General features: G+C 40.0%; 1 pseudogene; it reads right to left on the bottom strand.

Annotated features, from left to right (window-relative positions):
- On the bottom strand, positions 1-6767 carry LOC131784326 (ATP-binding cassette sub-family C member 4-like; annotated as a pseudogene).
- Between the last annotated feature and the right edge of the window lie 1094 nt (positions 6768-7861).

The raw sequence follows: 7861 nt of genomic DNA, 5'->3' as shown, positions 1-7861 counted from the left end.
TCATGCATTCAAGTAGGAGTCAAACTTGTTGGACTCATCTATCTCGCCATCTTTCATGACCAAAATCAAGTCACAGTCTTTGATGGTGTTCAGTCGATGAGCTATGGTGATTACTGTGGAGCCCTTCAGTTTCTCTCGCACTATCCTCCAAATTGTTTGTTCTGTGTCTGGATCCACGTGTGCAGTGGGTTCATCTAGGATGACAATTTTTCTTTTATGCAAAAGAACACGAGCCAAACAAATTAACTGCCGTTCTCCTACACTGAAGTTTGCACCATGCTCCAACAACTGGTGATCTAATTTCCCTTCCAAACTTTCCACCAGCTCTTTCATTTGAACAATCTCTAAGGCTCGCCATAACTCTACATCCTGGAACTGCACTACGAGACCAAGATTTTCTCTCAACGATCCACTGAAAAGGAAAGGACTTTGGCTTAGAACTGATATACATCTTCGAGCCTTTTGAAGGTTGATCTCCTTTATTGGAACGTCATCAATCATTATGGCACCTTGGGCATCTGGCATACGCAGAAGAGCTGCCGCTAGAGATGACTTGCCGGCCCCCGTTCGTCCCACAACAGCAATACTTGTTCCTCCTTCTACATGAAGATTAAAGTTCTTCAGTACTTGAGGCCCCCTAGGATAATAAGTCAGCGACACGTCTTCAAAAGTGATATTCCCTTCAAGAGGCCAATTGTTCGGGGGAGGCTGCTCCACTTGGTACCCGGGCTCATGGTCAAGTTTGGTGTATGTTATAATTCGTTCAGCAGACGTCATGAGATTTTCTACTTCCGATATACTTGTAACAGCAAAATCCATCAGTTCAACAGTCTCGATGACGTAAACAAGCCCCAGTCCGGCGAAAGCTGTTGATAAAATACATTGATCAAAGGATAGCCTTCCAGATCAATAGTCTTATGAGGATTGACCGATATATTGTGGTAGATACAACACGTAAAGAAAAAAGAAAGACGAAAGGAGAAAACAAAGAAAGAAAATTTTTCGATGTAACCTTTACAGTCTCTCAGCATCAAATGATCTTTTATTCGATGTGCGAGAGAGAGAATTTTTGATCAAATCAGCTTGAAGGGTTTTTCTACCTGGTCAATAATGGTTTTGAGTAAGTATGTTAATAAATAGGATATGATAATAAATGCAAGTGGACTATAATTCAGGGAAGAGTTAGGCAAGTAATTTCGAAATCTATTTGAAATGCTTCTTAATCGTAGGAGACGAAGCTCTTAACAAGTAAGTGGAATTAAAGAGAAATTTTATGGTTAAGGAGGAAAACCCTTTAAGTGACAAAATAAATGGTAAATTCCATATACCGTGTGAAAAGAGGGAAACGACAAGAAGCAGCACATACAAATTACATATAAAGAACATGGAAATGATGTTAGTGTCCAGTTTACTTTGATAAAAAAAATTAAGGATTCTGGTGCAAATGGAGCAGACTTTCCAAACGAAACTTATTCAATTAGAAAGTTTAATTTACGTCAGTTATACGCAGATACAAGTAAGAAAACTAATGGGGCGAGTGAGCTCTATAGACTATTTCATCATAGTCTTTGCACCATTTTTATAATGGCTACGTTGTGAGGTTACAAAGGGTTAAGTAAACTGTATAAATCTGTCCTCATTATTCTAAAAATTCTAATTCATGTACTGCTTACACTGTTCAGCTGCTTCTAACATTGCTTAGCACCTAGGTCGCTTGCCTCTGGTGCAACAGCCATCAACTCACAACATTGCTGCACCGAAATCTTATTAATTCTAATTCGAGCGCCGACAAAGTTAGACACCAGCAGTTTGGGTCTATTGGTTCTTGCCATTTTAACTGAGCGTCGTGCGTCAGGGCCAATGGGCATGGTTACAAAGCTGTTGTTATTGTTGTGTTGTTTTTAACATGGTGGCGTCTGTGATAATATTGTAAGTACATGTAAAGATGATTTTTGAGCTGTTCAGTTAAGCATAAAACACCGAAACACGGTGAATTTAATTCAGGAGAGAAATGCTTTTAATTTTGGAGCACAGCCTCCGTTACAGCTAACAGATACATACCAGCATCTTGAGACACAAGGATTGCGGTTAGAGCCACCGCAAAAATCAAAAAAGAGATCATAGAGGTCATTCGTACTCCAAGCCATCTCACACTCGCCAGCACCATGGTGAACGACTGGATATGAATATCTTGATATCTGAATGGAGAGAAAAATTGTCTATTTAAATGATCTTAAGTGATACTTTAAGATGAAATATTTCAGGCAGCCTGATTCCAAAGGAGTTCTTTGCCCAGTTATCATTAGAACACCTCAAACCTTCTTCATTTTTCTGTATTTTTTTTTGTTTACCTTATATTTGATTTTCTTACAATTTACTCTTTCAAGTCGGATGTGTTACAGTTCTTAAAAAAAAAACCTTCCAAAGTGCAATCTCGGGGACATCTCATCATTATCTCTTTTACTCCGGAAAAAAAATTCCGCTAAGACTGCTAGTTATATACGACTATGTCTTTTTTATGTATGGCTTGGCTCACCACGACGAGCCCTCCCATCAGCTTACCGTAGTTACCTGTCCGTCTTAAGTCACCTACTTTACATATTTTAAGAAGCACATGTAGTTGTCAAAGAGGCTTGCTGAGTTAAAAGCTATTATACTGATCTCAATGATTACAATTACTTCAACATTGAACGTACCTGTAGAGCTCTTCCACGAAGTCTTGTTGCCTCCTTCTTGTTCTTATAGTCTCCAGCCCATTGAGAGTCTCCGAAACGTGTGAATACACAGGGCTACGGTTTATTGACTCTAACCTTTTGAGCTGCCGAGAGGTTTTTAAGCTGTACATGGAGATGTAAGCAACAACAACAGCCAGTGGCACAACAACAAAAAGAACCCAAAAGTTGGTGAAAGTTGGCACAAGAGTTGCGGCAATCACTAGCAAGACCAACTGAATAGATAGAAGAAAATTTTTTGGCAACAGTTCGTCCAAGCACCCCACGTCTTTAGAGAACCGATTAAGAATTCTTCCAACAGGGTTTGAGTCAAAAAACAAAACAGGTGCTTCTAGGAGAGCTACAACCATTTTATCATGAAGGCGTTCGGAACATCTTAAAGAGGTCCAAAGAAATGTATATGCGCGGATAGAAGAGGAAACGAGTGATCCAAGCACAAGACAGCCATAGAAAACTAGGTTCATTGTGTACTTCTGTTCTTCTTGACTCTTCTTTGTTAAGAATAAGAGCCAAACGTCAGGAGAAACGATCATTACTATGAAAAACAAGCAAAAAAAATTAAGGTAAATAAATACGCATCCAGAGGAGATTGTGGAAGCTGGGGGTATTATTCTCACTCTCGTAGGTACGTTCCCTCTTACAAATAACGGTTGCGTAATGTGGGTGAGTGGCGCAAGGCAGGAGAATATTGTACGGTGGGATTTCAGCAGGCCTACTCCTACTGCTTCACATGTTTGGCCCGAAGCAATGCACCGTTAGACCTTGTTACCTCTGATTAGATTAAAAGTGTAAAAATGATCATAGCCCTCATCATATTTCTTTGATGTGATAATAAACTCCGTAGATGATTACATGCATAAGAATCCCGTTTCCAACCTCTCTAGGAATATCATGATTTAATCGCACCGCAGCAAGAATAGAAAACAGACAACTTGTAAATCATTAACTTTGCCACGATGACACAAAAATGTACAGATGGAAAATCAGTGCTTGCTAGGTATAAAGGCTATCCTTCTTCTAAAGGAGGAATTTGAGAATTGCATAACCTCAATTTCCGAACTCACCTTGAGTGATGAAAAACAAACAGAAAAGTCCAAATATCGCCGACGAGTGCAATCCACTTCTGAAGTAGTCCCAATAAGTCATAAGTGTCACGCTTCCGATCGTGCGGTCTTCTTCTGATTGATCCAGGTCATTGACTTGATTATGTAGAATCACTGCTCTATCTTTAAATTTTGATTCATCTTTATTTTTCAAAAACAGATTTCACCTCGGACTCGCTGTTCCTGACGGGTTTGTTCGAACTCGGATAAGGATTTATATTGAATAAACCTTTTTCCTGAAGCTCAGAAAAACCTCCATTTGCCAGCACACGTCCTTTGTACATCACGATAATTTTATCAGCTTATTTCATGTGTTGTTCCTGGTGAGACGTCAACACTCGGGTTTTGTTACTTAGTAAACCTTTAATGCACTTTTCAAAGATATGTTGACTTACTTTTATGTCTACGGCACTCAGAGGGTCATCCAACAGGTACAGGTCTGCATCCATGTATACTGCACGTGCTAAACCTACTCTTGCACACTGACCTCCACTCAGAACGGCACCTCGTTCACCTACAACTGCTAAGTCAGCGTTAGGAAACCTCCCGACATCTTCTGCAAGAGAGCATGCTTCCAGTATTCTGGAGTACTTGTTTTGGTTGTAAGGTTGACCAAATAAAATGTTTTCTCTTATTGTTCCAGAGAAGACCCAGGGTGTCTGGGGCACATAAACAAGGGAAGTTGGCCAGGATATTGTTCCCGCTGCGACTGGCACCTCGCCTGCAATAGCTGAGAGAAGAGTAGACTTTCCACTACCCACTGGACCCGTGATGACTGTTAAAGTTTGTGGCTCGGTTGAAAACTCTATATCTTGCAAAATGAACTGGTCAGCACTTATCTTTTCTTTTGATGCCAAAATTGACACTACTAGGGTACCTGGCTCTGGGAGATGTTTTTTATCATCAAAAGAAAATGTGCTCCCGCTCATGTTTAAAGTGCCTTCTATCGAGTGATCATGACACGAACCGGGTAAATCTTCTAGAAGAAGAAACTCCTCGATTCTCTTGAGTGAAAAATAAGCCTCATATACTGCTAAGAGACCATAAGGTATGTAAAAGCAGACACTCATTCTTGCTGCATTTATAAAAGAGAGAAGCATGAATACATTGACCGGTGTAAGGGGCTGACCGGTAAGCACCAAGGTTATGATTGACACCAGCATCGCCAGCGGCACTGCAGTGTACTCCAAGGCGGCAATCGTTGAAAGGACAACGCTCTTTTTACGGATGATATTAATTTCACCCCTGCGAACAAAAGAATTTAGAGATTTAATGTCATAACAGCGTGGCATCACATCCTATAGCATGGTGTGGATTGGCATGGCATAGAAATCTTTATTGTAATTTTCTTAATTTTGTGAGCGGTTTCAGTCAAGTAATGGTCTATGACAAGTGCCAGGTATCTCTACCGACATGAGATGAATTATGACCGGTTGTTTCCTTACCTTCTTACGTGTTTAATTTTTTCTCGAAATTCATCTTCCAATGCATGTGTTTTGATGGCGCGAATCCCAGAAATAACCTGGTTCAAAAAAGATATGCGGCTGTCTGAAAACGCTGTTGTCCTCAGGCGCAGTACAGCAAAGACGTAGGACAACCCAGCGAAATATGGTATGAGCAAAACAAGGCATGTGACCCCCATGAGAGCTTGCCAACCGATGAAATACACAAGTAATACCACTATAATAGGTAGGAGTAGGAAGAAATCCAAAAAAGCACTAAAGCCCATCATCACAGCGTGATCTTCGAGTCGCTGAACATCGTTGGATACGAGGTCAATCACACGGCCCGTTGTAAATTTCAGTAACTCAGTTTTGTTGAGCATTAGAACCTGAAAATACAAGCTGTTTTCAGCCTTTCGAGCTCATAGTCGCTAATTATTGGGAAATGTACCCGTTTATTTGAGAAATATTTTTGATTTGTCAGTAAGTGTGATACGAAGAGAACTTCTGGTACTTGTTTGATAATTCTACCTTCAAATCTTCTAATTTTTTTATGCTCCACGGCTGGGCTAAGGAGAACTTGTACGTGAGGTAAACCATACATTCGTGAACCTAGTTTACGGCACAACTCAGCCACAAGTTCTCGGTAGCTTAATTCGGGGTAGGGAATTAGACAGCCTAATTCGGAAGGGAGTCAGAATCGTTTTGTACTGCATGCTGGTGACAAATGATAACAGGAAAGAGAGCACCCATGATCATTTACTGAGTTAACTGCAGGATTATTTTGAGCCGTTGACCTCAACTCTTGCAATCATTGTATAGAATTCTGTCTTGTAACTAACCTTGACGGAAGATCCTGTCAAAACATGACGCTGGCTAGTCAAATACGTTAGGACTCGTGGTTCGTCATGTGTGTAATATCAGGGCAGAAAAATTTTATAAAAAGCTTAATTGCATACCTTTTGGTAAATTAGTCCTTTCAGAGCACTGCCTATTCCGATACCGTACATATCACATCGATAGGCATAGTGATGAATAGCTGTCGCCCCAATATAGGCACAGATCCCCATAGCCGTTACAAAACCATACAAAAGAAAACTTTTATGGGGCTCAGTCTCCATTAATGAAGAAACAAGGTAACCAAGAAACAAAGGCCTAGAGAGGCGCCAAAGTAAGGATGCCAAGTAAAGGAGCATAGTAATCACTGCATCCTTCAAATAGATCATTTTTATGACACTTCTCCAAAGTTGTGGTCTTTGTTCACTGCCTTTTGTAGCAGCTTTTTCTTCATCCCAGCATGTTTGGAGGCGATTGGTGAAAACCTCGGTGGTGTTTTCCCTTGAAAGTGGTTCAAAGTCGCTCTCATCTATCCTTCCTTTGCTACCTTTCTCGAAGATGCTATTCATCCATTGGAATAAAAGAAAAGAAACGTAACCGATTCTTTCCGAATCGCCATCGATGGATAATTTCTGGTATCCAACTGTTTTCATTTCTTCGTAACCCTGAAAGTGTCAAAGGAAAATATTTTTACGGTTAAGCCCGGTGAGCGTTTCTACTGGCCTAGTAACTACTCTCTGGCATTGTTCGAGAGATGTTTGAGGATTGAAAGTCTAAGAACTCGTTGGAACAAAGCGGCACTTTTGTGAGAGGAAAACTGGTACGGGCATAGAACATTTTTAATTACTAATATTTAGTGGAATTGGGAATTCAGGGAGTTCCTGGGGTCTTAGCTTCACACTTTATTGGGTTAGCTGAAAAGATGTTTAGATGAGTCAAAGCTGTGTGCTGAAATATATGCAGTCGTAGGCTTTCATCTGTTTAACACTTTAAAGGGGCGTAAGGTAGGTCCGAGTGTCATTAAATCAACGGAGTGTATCCATATCAGGAGGAGTTTTAGTTATTTATTTTTGATTTTTTTTCTCTTGTTCAACTGTCGCCAGTGGGCGAAATTTTGCATTGTTTCTTTAAAATTTACTTTTAATAAAGATAAAACAGCAACAACAGCAGCATTATCAGTAGCTTCCATTTGTCGCGCAAGTTTAAGAGTTTATTTGTTTTCCCACATTACATGCACTTGTCCAGACAAGTGAACAGTTTAGGGTTTAAAGAAATGTTAGAGAGGCTGTCAAAACGTAGGACACTCGGTTTTCAGAATGTTAAATAGGACTTGAGGAATATCGTCGATTTTTCCCCCTATAAGCTACGGCGAAATCTCTCAAGCGATGCCTTTAAACTAATTGTGCGCGATGTATTTGCTTGAAAGTTTGTGAACATTTGTCTTCATTACTCTTGACCATCTCTGTCTTTTATAGTCTCTTTTCATGTTTCCTTCTATTCGAGACAGTTTTCTGTACGGTGAAAATGACTCAAATTCGCCTAAAACAACGGCATTTTATCCTCTGTCTCGAGTTGTTATTAGAGAGTAAATGTGGAGTTTCGCGTAAACTAGAACTAATGCATAATTTTTGTTGCATGACAATAGATATCGATCAAGAAGCCCGCAAGCGACTTATTACAATTTAACCTATTTTCCGTCAGGGAAAAAAAAAGGATTCGTTTTGAGGAGATTAGTGTAGGAAGGAAT

The sequence above is a fragment of the Pocillopora verrucosa genome, chromosome 14, assembly GCF_036669915.1.
Source record: "Pocillopora verrucosa isolate sample1 chromosome 14, ASM3666991v2, whole genome shotgun sequence".
NCBI lineage: Eukaryota > Metazoa > Cnidaria > Anthozoa > Scleractinia > Pocilloporidae > Pocillopora > Pocillopora verrucosa.
Note: the sequence above shows the minus strand (reverse complement) of the source record. Positions and strands in the feature narration are given on the sequence as shown.